Here is a 12,886-nt window from a genome sequence, read left to right as displayed (position 1 = left end):
TGTACAAGGTAGTCGTTTTATCACAGTAAGGTTAGTCACCACAATGTGTCAGAGAGAATCTTGGACTGTGAATGTATTTCAAATGCTGGTGGTGGAAGTAGTAGGATAATAGATTCGAAAATAAGTAAAGACACCACCACACCTACCCTCCAGTAAAGGTTGATGAATGCTGCGTTCCCACAAATTTGGAGCGCCCTCTCTGATCTAGCTGAGCCCCATACATCAAGGTGAGCCCTCTAGGGGAAGCAGCAGAAGGACCATCAGGTGCTGTGTGAGGCTCCCATAGGTCGTATCGTCAATAACAAGTCGGCAGTGGACCAGCCACTATATGAGTATTTGTACTGCAAGCACTGACCTGTCTCGAAAACAGCTACAGGCTTGGTCATTAGAAAAAGTGGGGCAGCCTTTAGGACATTTTCCATCCAATTTCGAATGGTAATGTGTGCTAGGGCACACAGCAAGGTGAACATATACTCACACAAACGCGATCGGGAAAAGTAGGAAGGCAGCGGAAATTGGTGATTGGCTGATGGCGAGTGTGGATGCAGCTATAGAACAATCCAGCAGGATAGCACCCAAAAAAATAAACTAAATAAATAAATACATTACATGCTTCCTCTCCAGCAGCTCAGCACAGACTGGGTCTTTTCTAGCCAATTCACAATTGGAGGAGGGGAGGGAAGTGGGAGTTTGAGGTGAAGTTGTTACAGTAGGAATTAACCACTTGAGAGTGGATGCAGTATTCTGGGTATCGAAGAACAAAGGACACTGACTTCCAGTGAGCAGTCGCGGGACTGTGACATCAAAGGGAGCCGCTGCCCTGCGGCTGGCAGCTGACTGGAGGATGGACTCGCGGCGCCCTTTGGGTGGCTGAATAGCGAACTAAGCAGTGTGCTGGTTGAGCAACAACAGAAGCGCACACTCAGAGCTTGCACTAGTGGTGCATGGTTTACAGATAACACATAGAGGAGGGGCTTGTGTTCTCAGATGTCGGTGCATACAAGACCATTAATATACTTACTGGTACGATCTGCTTATCTGCTTGTGGCGGAAATCTGATTACTGGATTTGCAAAACGTACATGTGATTATCAAATGTTGAAGATCTTGTATATGCTTCATTACGAAGAAGATTGATCGTAAGGTGGTGGTAAGTGTTTTAAGCGATTTTTTTTTTTACTCCTGTGGATTGTTAAAATTGTTAGGGTAGTTTGCAGATGGACTGTTTGTAACGCCGGAAATGCATATCCTCCTATTTCCGTCTATTGTACTATAAATTTTTTTCCTTATTTTGTTACATGAAGATATGACATTTCTGTGTCTTTATATATTGTAAAAGGTTTAATATATATATATATATATATATATATATATATATATAATTATGCATTTATGTCGATGTATAATTGGTTTGTTTTGTAAATATTATTTGTATTTATACGCTGGGTCTGGCCTAGGGAAAACTATGCTGCCAAACGATTACATCGATAGGTCGTGTGGAGAGCCAAAGTGTTTAGGATCTTTGGTAGTGTTAACTCTGCCGCATGGAGCGCGGGCAGGAGGAGTCTGGCTGGAGTAGGGTGGTGAAGCAGGTGTGTTGTGTGACGCTCCCGCGAGTGGCCGTGCTTTCGGGGTTTGGCAGCGTGTAATTGCGCTCGACTTGCTATGATACTTTCTGACACGATGTCGCGGACGGGAAGCATTGGCTGGCGCACATCAAGAGGCCGTTTCGCCTGGTGACAGTGTCGAGAAGAAGGCGTGTCAACATTCAGCTTCTGCAACAGCGACGGCTGACAATGAGTGACTGTCGCCACCTCCTCGACCGACGACTTCAAACCTTCAATCAACCAACAAGGAAGACTGGAAGCACGTAAAGTTTTAGAACTGTATGGCAGACCTCAGCTTTTCAAACTGTTGCATAAAAAGAATACAGCAACTTAGCATGAACCTTTGTTGCTCATTTTCCCAATTGCGTTACCAAACAGGATCCCTTCCTTTTCCGGAATGAACCCGAGTGTCGTTGAAATTCAAACGCCAGCATTAAAGTGATATCATTCCATTTCACTGCTTTAATTTCAAAGTTCAGTTAAAGTTTTCATAGCTGGCTACAGTATTTAGATTACACAAGCACAAATTAAGAGTGCGAGTTTTGTTGCCATATTTTAGCTTACCTGTGACTGCAGCTCAGCTTGGTATATACTAAAATTTACTATTGTTAATTGTTCAGAATCATTTAATTCAAGTTCAAAGTTAAATCTCTTATTTCTAAATTGCGCAGATTCAACTAGCTTTTGAAATGATTGTTGAGTTAGCCCAAGACTAACCTTATTTTATTGAATTTCGTAGTGCTTCAGAAACAAAGTTCACTATTAATTTCAATCACTAAATTGACTTTCAATTTTCCGGTATTATAAATTCTTTTGCTAAATTAAGTCAGAGTGTAGCGAAATTTATTACTTCTGACAAACATTCAGGTTACACGTGGCGACCTGGTGACAGGACAATCTTCGGATTTGAGGTAACGTAAAAATACAAATAATATTTACAAACCAAACCAATTATACATCGGCATAAATGCATATATAGTTATATATTGTAATTTCTTTACTACTTGTATATATATATATATATACTTGTATATATATATATATATATATATATATATATATATATATATATATATATATATACAAGTAGTAAAGAAATTACAATATATAAAGACACAGAAATGTCTTATCTTGAGGTAAAAATATAAGGAAAAAAATTTATAGAGGGCAATAGGAGGATATGCATTTCCGGCGTTTCATGTTTACCACCAAGAACAAGCACTTTGTTCTTCATCGAAAGTTTTATATGTGTAGATCAAGGTTTTTTTCCGTGATATGCGATATAAGACCGTATACGAAGTGTTTTTCGATGTGTAGGCGACTTTCTGGTTTTGTTTCACTATAGTTTTTAGTTATTATGGTAATTTGCATTGACGATTTTCTAACATATCTCGTTAAGTTGTGTGACTATTTCGCTGACGTTTTCATGAATTGACTGGCGATTTCAGAAAACACACACAGCTCAAACATAGGCAGTAGTCTCTATAAGTTGCGAAGTGCATCCTCAAAACATCCCACTGTATCACCATTACTTGTTTAAAAGTGCTCCGCTAACAGTCCTCCTTTATCACCTCCTTCCACTCATCACATAGGAGGCATTGGATGCTGTCCTTATCTGTATGCTCACAGGTAATACCTATATTAAACTTCTGTCTCTCAACAACTACATCTCGTCAACTGAAAGTATTATTTTACACAAAAAATCCAGCCTTTTTCACACCACACCACACAGTGGAAGGGAAGTTGGGTTGGGGAGGGGTAATGGTGGAGGGGTGGTCTGGGAGGATTTCCCAGGAAGGGCATAAGTGTCTCGTAAGTGAACTGGGGAGGAATGACAAAAATATGTCCCAGGTTCAGCACTCCTTTTCCTAGAAGTACAGAGAAAACGGGGAGGGGGAGAGCTGGATGTTCTCAGAAGGATGGATCATCCCCAGGGGGTCATAAACCAATGTATCTCACGGTTGCAATGTGTGTTAAAAATTGCAGGCAGCATCAGCCCAGTGGTTTTTTCCTTGGTGTTACATGAAATCCCCATGTTGAGAAATTCACTAAATTTCACAAGTGCCTTCTGGTGCTATTCTTGCTTAAGAGTGATAAATGCTGCAAAAAGCTTTCCATAGATTCGAGGGATGCATTCAGTGTCTTCAACAAAAACCATCAAGGCCTTATTTGCATCTTCTCAATTGAAAGGCTTCCAGAGACCATTGTGGTGGATACAGTACAAACCAAGCTTTTCCATTTTGCTTGGTGGACAGGTTCACCTACACTTTCAACATTCGACTGGTGATGTTTCATCGACCTCATGATCTCAACAGAGCAGTCGTTCATTTGTTTCCAAACTACCGCTCCTTTGCACATGATGAGCCCAATCATGGTGAAAACCTCCATGGGCTGCCAAATTGAACACAATAACCACTCTCTTGCCCCCCATCCAGAATTTTGCCATCACCAGTGTACCCTTCAGGATGCAGCCTGGGCGCTAGTGTTTTCCCATGGGTGACCAACGTTGGGAAGTGGCTCATGTCACACACCTTTTGGGCAGGGTGATAATCGAAGTCCACTTGCCTGAAGGATCCTGCTACAGAAAGCGTATCAGCCAGGTACACTTTCGCTGGTTATCGTCTGTGCAGACATAATAATTGCAGTTTTATTGTTCCCTCAACATCTGGAAGCATCGACCACAGCTCGCAGCATCTGTAGGACCTGCAGGTCACAGGACCAAGGGACACAAGATTCCACCCTGCCAGGTACCCACTCTGACAGCAGACCCCCACCCTGCACTTGGGTTCTCTGCCTCCCCAGGTCAATGTGAGAGGTACCACCTCCATCTGCGGTACAGGATGTGCCCCAGCCTAAGGGGAGTGGTGAGATGCTGTACCGGGACTCATAGCCATCCAGCATAACAGCACTGCACTGTGCGCACCATGCCGATAAGTGGCAATGACAATAATCCAGGAGGGCGCGTTCAGCACAGATCCACTTGTTTCCAAAGGATCACATCCTTGAAAATAGGTTTTTGCGTATTTAGGTCAGCATGTGGCTATGGCTAGTCACTTGTCCACAGATGAGCTCTCTGGGCTTCACGTTGACGGCTGCCACAGTTCATTAATCAGAAACTCCGCTGGAATCATCTCGCAACTTTCCTTCCGATGCAAGTCTACGTGCCTATGATCTTCACCTCACACACTACCTAGAGCCGCCAGCAATTATCCCCCAGTTATGCTGACATTTTTCCTGCACCAGTGTGGACCTCTGGGGGTTTGTTATTTTGGCAGTGTGCGGTGACTGGGTAATCAAAGACAATCAGCTCCTCTTAATTGGTGCTTTAGCTCTTGTAATTATGATTCAATTTTGCATTGTTGGTAGCACACGAGGCTTATTCATTTTCCTCACTTCACGTTTCCTTGTGCACTGTGTATTGTTTTGTGTAATTACGCTCCAAAGAAAGAGGACTGAAGTTTTATATTCTTTTCAATAAACATGCTTCTAATTCTGTGTGCTGGTGCTATATCTTCTCTGTGTTTGACCCCGAAAGGGCAACTTCAGTGTGTATTTTCAAGATATTGACGTTCAACCTCAGTCTTTTTCCATCATCGTTCTCGTTCGTGTTGCATCTCTGTCATGTTACATCACTATCTGTGGCCGTATTGAGCATAATGGTTTCATATTCGATGCATTATGAAGGTCTTTTGTATATTACGAAAGCATAACAACGTAAGTGACACACTGCAATAAAGATTTCATCAATATAATTTTTTCTCAGAAAGTATTGGTGCATGCTTAGTTACTTTGTCTGTGGCTATGATAAATGCTTTGGCATTACTTAGTTTGGAGCATTACTATTAGATTTTTGTTATTATTTAATAGATAATTAAGGAAATACAATGCGTACACGATTCAAAGTACTTCAGCAACACACTTCTGAGTAAAAAATGTGCCACCGTCACAGTCCTCTGTCCTGCGCTGACCGTTGAAGAAGCGCTGCAGGCAGTGACCGTGGTCACAGCGCTGGCTTCTAGGAGATGTTGCCAGTTTCAGTCACTGCAGCTGTCTACCGCCACCGACTCGTTGTCGCAGCTCGTCTGTGACGGCACTCGCGTCACTCACATGACCTGCTCTGTCCGCCTTCTTGCAGCTTGAAAGCAAACTCCGTCGGTGAGGATACTCGGCCTGCCATTCGACACGGCACACACGTGTTTTGTAACAATTTAGGCTTGGAAGTAGCACTCGGGCATAACATTGTGATACTTGACACAAATATAAAATTTTTATTTTGCTGGCATATGTTTGGAGATACCCAGGGCGTTGAATTAACATTGTGACACTTGCCAAGAACCATAGAGCAATTTAGATATGGAAATTATTTAACTTTATGGGGCGTTGGACCTTACACCAAGTGTGCAAATATCTAATTATGGGCTTTTTCAAGTGCGGGTTAACCTGTATATTCAAGGTATAAGCACTGAATGTCTGTTTGTGAAGGTATACACGCATGTTTGAGTGATGAATGGCATCGATTTGGACAATTTAGGTGATGAAGATTACCTAATTTTTGAAAATATTTTAGTATTGGCTTTACCTTTTTGAGCATGACATTTTTGTGCAGTTCTGGTGAAGGATGCGTCTGTTGGAAACAATCTAATACCGGCAAGTATCTTTGACCGTGGCACTATTTCTACGAAATACAAGTCAAGCTTACATTACGTAGCCACTGCAATGTGTTTGGCTGTTTCATTTTAATGCCCTCTAAAATAATGGGCTATGATTTGTTAGACAGGGGTTATTGGGTGGGCAAGGGGGGAAGGGGGTACGAGAGAGAGGCATGATGACATCATTCAAAGGATGTATGGCTTGTAGGCTGATGATTATGATGACGTCTTAGGTTAGATGGGCTTCGCTGTTGACGTCGTTATCTTTGCTTGTAGGCAGTCGGTGAAGTTCCTCTTCGTTGCCTGTCATACTGACTGCGAACCCCAAATCGGGAATACCTACTCCTTACAACACAAGTAGAAGAAGAAGGAGGAGGAGGAGGAGGAGGAGGAGGAGGAGTGTGTAATATTTCCAGCATTACACAGAGACTTGGGTGTCATAATATTTAAATAGAAGCACAGAATAACCAACAGAGAGTTCGTGTTGCCTGGTTAAAACTTACGAATTATAAGTAATAACAACACACCAACTGAAATTTAGTGAATAGTGAAAAACACGACGAAAGCGCTACGTAGCGACTGTGTATTTGTTGGGACACATCGTTATCAGTCTCGCTAAGAGTATACGAATAATCACCTTTACAGAAAAGATTTATCACTCGAATCGCTAATTAGTTGGCAAGTACTAAAGTGCCGATTTCGAGGTAACAATTTGTGTTGATCTATCACAGAACATATTTTTGTTAAATTCTGCACGACAAGTGGAACTAGAGAACCTAAATAATTATCTGCTATCAAGTCAATATTGGTAAGGTCGAAAGGAAAGGAACTGACGATGAGGTCTGGGGGAGTGCCACTGAAGATGTTTGTGTAGGAGGACTAGACGGCGCATGAAGATCGGAAGTCTTTGAATTAAAGTCCGCTCGGAAAATAACTGCGATGGATGAATGGCACAGGAGCTACTCAAGTACCTAGGAGGAAGTACTGGCTAAGAAACAGACAGAGATAAGATGTGGCTTACGATACAGAGGGTTTTTTTCTTTCTTTTACATTTTTGTCTTCAGTGTTTTGACTGGTCTGATGCAGCACGTCACAACTTCTTCTCCTGTGGCAAATTCATCTCAGAATAGCACTAACAGACAACGTCCTCAATTACTTGTTGGATGTATTACAGTCTCTGTTTTCGTCTGTAGTTTTGACCCTTTACAACGTCCCAGAGTACCGCGATAGGTAATCCCGTATGTGTTTCACATTCCCTATCATCTCGCCTTTCTCGTAAGTGTTTCCCACATACTCCAATACTCCCGTATTCTGTGGAGACAATGCTCACTTCTTAATTTATTGGTCAACCTGCAGCATCAGATTTCGAGCGTTTTATTTCACTTCTTTACCGGTTTCCCCCAGTCCGTAATTTAGTTTCATACAAAGCTGTGTTTCAAACGTATATTCTCAGTAATCTGTTTCTCACATTATGGCCTGTCTGTAATGCAAAGAGATGTATTTTGACGAGAAATAGCCTCTTTGCCTGTGCTAGTCTACTTCTTATTTCCTCCTTGCAGTGTCCATGATGCTTAATTTTGCTTCCTTGCTTAGTAAATTTTGTTCACTTCCTCGGCTTCGTAATCTACAGTTGGAAGAGTTTATTGGTTTGTTGGTTTACTCTGAACTCATATTCCGTACTAAATCGACAGTTTATTCCATTCAACTGGCCTTGTAATTCTTCCTTGCTTTTTCTGAGGATAACAATGCCATCACAGGTATACGTAGTTTCATCCTGAATCTTAATTTCACTCCGAAACTCTGTTTCATTTCCGGCATTGCTTCTTCGATGTACGGACTGAGCAGGAGGGGAGAAATATAGCGTCTTAGCCTTACACAATTTTTAATCTATGAATTACTTTCCTGGTCTATTAATCTTACTGTTCTCTTTTAATTATTGTATGTTCTGTATATTACCCGTCCTTATCCTGTACTTTACATCTATCTTTCTGAGAATTTCAGATATATTTTGCCATTTCACGTTGTCGAACCCTATTTATAGGTCTACAAATCCACTGAAGGCGTCTAATTATTATTAAGTCTAGCTTGTATTACACTCAAACTGAGCGGCATCTAACAGAGACTCACATTTCTTTTCCATTGACCTATATAGAAATCTCGTTAGTAACTTTTGACAACCCTTATACCTTAGAGAGTGTCTGGGTGATAGTTTTCGGAAACCTGATCCTGATTATATGTCTCCTGAATCACACATTCTACAAACCAACTGGAATAGTTGGTTGTTTGTCACATTCCCAAATGTTTTTCGATACTTGAAATAATGTTGCCTGTCCCTATTGCCATGTTTGTTCGCACTTCATTCAAAGACCTGATCGCTGTAGATTCTTGTACATTTTGTATACTACGCTTCTTTCACTTAAAGCTTACACTAGTGTTACCATATCTTCCAAATGGACAAAATAGACACCTGTTTCTTCTCCATTGCCAACAGACATGTCTCTCCCTCGTACAGGACTTCAGTCTGCTCGTTTAGATTTTATTGCCGTTTCAAATATACCGGTCATTTTTGAAACACCCTGTATATGCTCACCCTTTGCTTTTAACAGTGGTATACCTGTTGCATTCTTAATTTTGACGCCTTGTTTCTAAACTCCACAAGGTCTTTCATCTTTCACACATGCTGAGTTTGACCTTCAGACGACTATTTCTGCCGGCCGGTGTGGGCGAGCGGTTCTAGGCGCTTCAGTCTGGAATCGCGCGACCGCTACGGTCGCAGGTTCGAATCCTGCCTCGGGCATGGATGTGGTGTGTGATGTCCTTAGGTTAGTTAGGTTTAAGTAGTTCTAAGTTCTAGAGGACTGGTGACCGCAGATGTTAAATCCCATAGTGCTCAGAGCCTTTTTTTTTTTAATATTTCCACTGAATTTCTGCACATGTATTCTGTAGCCATTCGCTTTAGATTTCCTGTTCAGTGCCTATCTTTTCCTTCACATATTGTATTCCTCAAGGACTGCAGCGTAGCAGATATACTGTAAAGACGTTCTCGTGTATTATAATAGGACGTTGCTATTTTTGAAGCATTATTCAGGAGTTTTACAGTTAGGGGACAAGCTTATTTCGGCAACATAGCCATTTTCAAGCGATTTGTAATTAAATAGCGCTATCAGTATATACAATTTTTACGTTATATATGTGATTGCTTTTGTAACGGTGTCAAGAGCGCAAACTTTCATATCTCGTGGCTGACTTTGTAACTATCAACTATTTCTGTATATTGTATTAGTAGTGCAGATAGAGTTGGTTTTTGGCTCTCCATACTAATATCATAAATGCAAAAGTAACTCTGTCTGTTACGCTTTTACGATTAACCGCTGAACCGATTTTGACGAATTTCGGTATGGAGATGGCTTGAAAGAACGTATTTATTATTTTGAAGAATATAACGAGAAATATCGAATAATAATTATTCTTTGAAGAAGCAATTTACCCTCTGCCTTTAGAATTTTATCAAATTCTTAAAATGCCTTTATTGTTTCACATATTCTATGTAATACAATTAAACGTAATGGGTACAATGTTTATACAGTCGTCTACGAGTTTTAATCTTTATTTATGTCAGTAACAAGCCTGTTGCATTCTAACCGCTTACCGTCTCAAGTCTCTTCTAACTTCTCAAATACATTCCGGTGACGGTTTTGGTTTATGTCCTTAGTATTGATGACTCTTGGACATGGGATCCACGGTCGGATTTTTTTCCACTCGTGATTGGATGTGTGTGTTGTCTTGATCATAATTTTAACATCATCGACCCACAAGTCACCGAAGTAGCATCAAATAAAAAGACTTGCACCAAGCTCCCGAACATCCCGACCGGGGCCTTTCCACCCATAAAGTCGTACGCACGTTTCATTGCAATTTAATGATACGCGCGCCCAGCGGCGGGTAACAGCTGGAATACAGTGCCTACACAAATCCTCAACTTGTTTAATCCAACTGATCCATACTTTTGTACTAATATTATAAATGCGAATCTGACACTGTTATGATTTCATGACTAAACCGCTGAACCGATTTCGATGAAATACGGTGCGACATAGCTTGAATCGGGAGGAAGAACATAGACTACACTAAAAATGCATAGTACAAGATATTTGTTGATTTGAACAGCGGTACGCGTACTAGGGGAAAAATTAATTTTCTGAAAAACGTATTTACTCTTTCACTTTTGAACTTAATCATGACATGTTCTATGTAATGTGATTTAACGTAATCATTATAATTCTTATACCATACACAATGTGTTTCGTTTATACTTCCATACCAATACCAATATTATTAAATGCGAATGTTACTCCGTATATTACATTTTCACGACTCTACCGCTGAAATGATTCGAATGAAATTCAGTATGGAGGCCGCATTAAGCATAAGGAAGACCATAGGCTACATAAGAAAAATGTATTAATTTTAAGAGTATTACTAAACTTTTTAAATGTGGTTTACGTGAGTGAGGCACAGACGATGCTGGCGCAATGGTCGGCAACTCTTAGTGTTTGTAGATTATTCCATGGCAGTGCCCATCCAATGTTGTGGTGCGTGCGGATTATGATAGTGAATTGCTACACAACCTGGCATAGCCGGAGAGTTATTGTAGGGATACAACAATAATATCCGACGGAAAGCTCGAGAACCGTACTTAAAAGTATTACGATATACCTTGAAAACGGACGATTGATTTAGTGCATAGAGCAGAGAACTCGAGTTGCTATAGTTACTCGAATGCAACAAAACTCTGAGCAATCTCAGAGCCACCTGAACTGGAATTCAGAACGTCAGACAGTCTTAAGAGATACAGAGCTGGTAGGACAGTCACGAGCCCGTCGCAGTTTAGACTCTGGCCATTAGGCGTCTTTTTATAGCTTGAGACACTCTTGAAGACTCACAAGTAGGGCATCATTTAGTGGCTGTACAAGAGAGAGACGCCGAGCCTTCACATGTGAAATGTGGGAGGCATTTGGTGAGGCTGCATTTGATTACGATCTATTAATTGACTCTCTTATCCACAAATTAATCATCTTAGGGGGATACATGAAAAATGTAGGCACTGTAATATATTGAAGTGTAAAGAAGAAACGGTTGGTATTTGCTGCTGCAGTGACAAAATCTCATATCCAGTAGTACGTGACACAGTGGAATCCCTAGAAACTCTGTGTGCAGATGTAATGAATCGAGACATCTAAATGTAGTTAGGAAATACAAAGCACGCTTTCAGATTAGACACAAAGCAAAATAACAGAAACGCATTCAATATATACCTACATACTAGTACTGCATGTTTTTTAATCATACGTCTCTCTACACCACTATATACACAGGCATTTAAAAATTAGTAGCTTTCTTACTCACCAACATTGATCATAACAAATATAATGATATATAAGCTCAGCTGTGATTAATATACAATAGTTGTTGTTGTTAAGTCTTTTTTTCTTGAGATTTTCGTTTTCTATAAGTTTGACAGCTTTACTTGACAGAAGTCAACAATGTTGTCTGGTTACAAATTTACCTTATTCTTCTATGGAATTGTGTGGTGATTGTGAATTCTTGTGAGTAGTCTTCGCTTATCAGGTCATCTACTGTCAGGCTCTAAAATTTCGAAGAAATTCAAAATTAAATTTTTAGGCTGAAATTCAGTCTGTTCGTTTATCACTTTGTCTGGGTAGTTTCGTGTATGAACAAATATTTCTAAAAACGTCATTATTCGGTCTATAAGTATTACATGCTGGATTTTTAATGGGTGCTCAGACTGTTTTACACTATGGCTTTGTGTTTTCAAATGGCACAAGAATGATGGACTTTTGTTGCTATTTCTGAGGTTTTCTCGATATTTGATCAGAAAATATCGTCGTGTTTGTTCTGTGTAGAATTTTGCACTGTCATTACAATTTATTTTATATGTATCTGGGTACGTGTATGTTGCTGGTTTTGTTTTACTGCAATAGATTTGCGTTTTTATGTTGTGTACAGAATTGTGTGAAAACATCTATGTATTATTTTTTACTAGTGAATGTAGTTTGTCTGATATATTTCCTTTGTAAGCTTGTGGTATGTATGTGATTTTGAGTTTTGTTAGAGTTTCTCGTAATAGTTTTATGTCAGAATGAATTTGAATACAGGTGCTCTTTTGACATTTCTCACATAATTTGCCATCTATACTGGGTTTTAAATTGTTTTGTACTGGTGCGTATTTAAAGGTTCTTTCTGTAAAGCTGTTTCTTGTAATGGTAGGTTATGTAATAACTGTGTGAAAAGAAGCGTGCTTATATTTTTGTGGATGACACGAATTTGCATTAATAATGTCATCTGAGGTAGTAGTTTCCTATAAATTTTCACAGTGGTAGCTAACTGTTCTGAGTTTTTCATTATAAATTGTTTCTAGTATGTGTACTACTGTGCCAGTACATCATTCAGTTTTCTGGTTATAGGGTAGGTTGCGCTATTTATAAAGTACACTATTAGATGAATTAGGATTTGGGGTTTGTGAATCTTTCGTTGTCCATAAAATTTAAGTGTTTTTGGTTTCATTAATACATATTTTCTTTCTTCAAAATCACTCAAAAGAGTGTTACAG

Source organism: Schistocerca americana, chromosome 2 (assembly GCF_021461395.2).
Source record: "Schistocerca americana isolate TAMUIC-IGC-003095 chromosome 2, iqSchAmer2.1, whole genome shotgun sequence".
In the NCBI taxonomy this organism is placed as follows: Eukaryota; Metazoa; Arthropoda; class Insecta; order Orthoptera; family Acrididae; genus Schistocerca; species Schistocerca americana.
Note: the sequence above shows the minus strand (reverse complement) of the source record.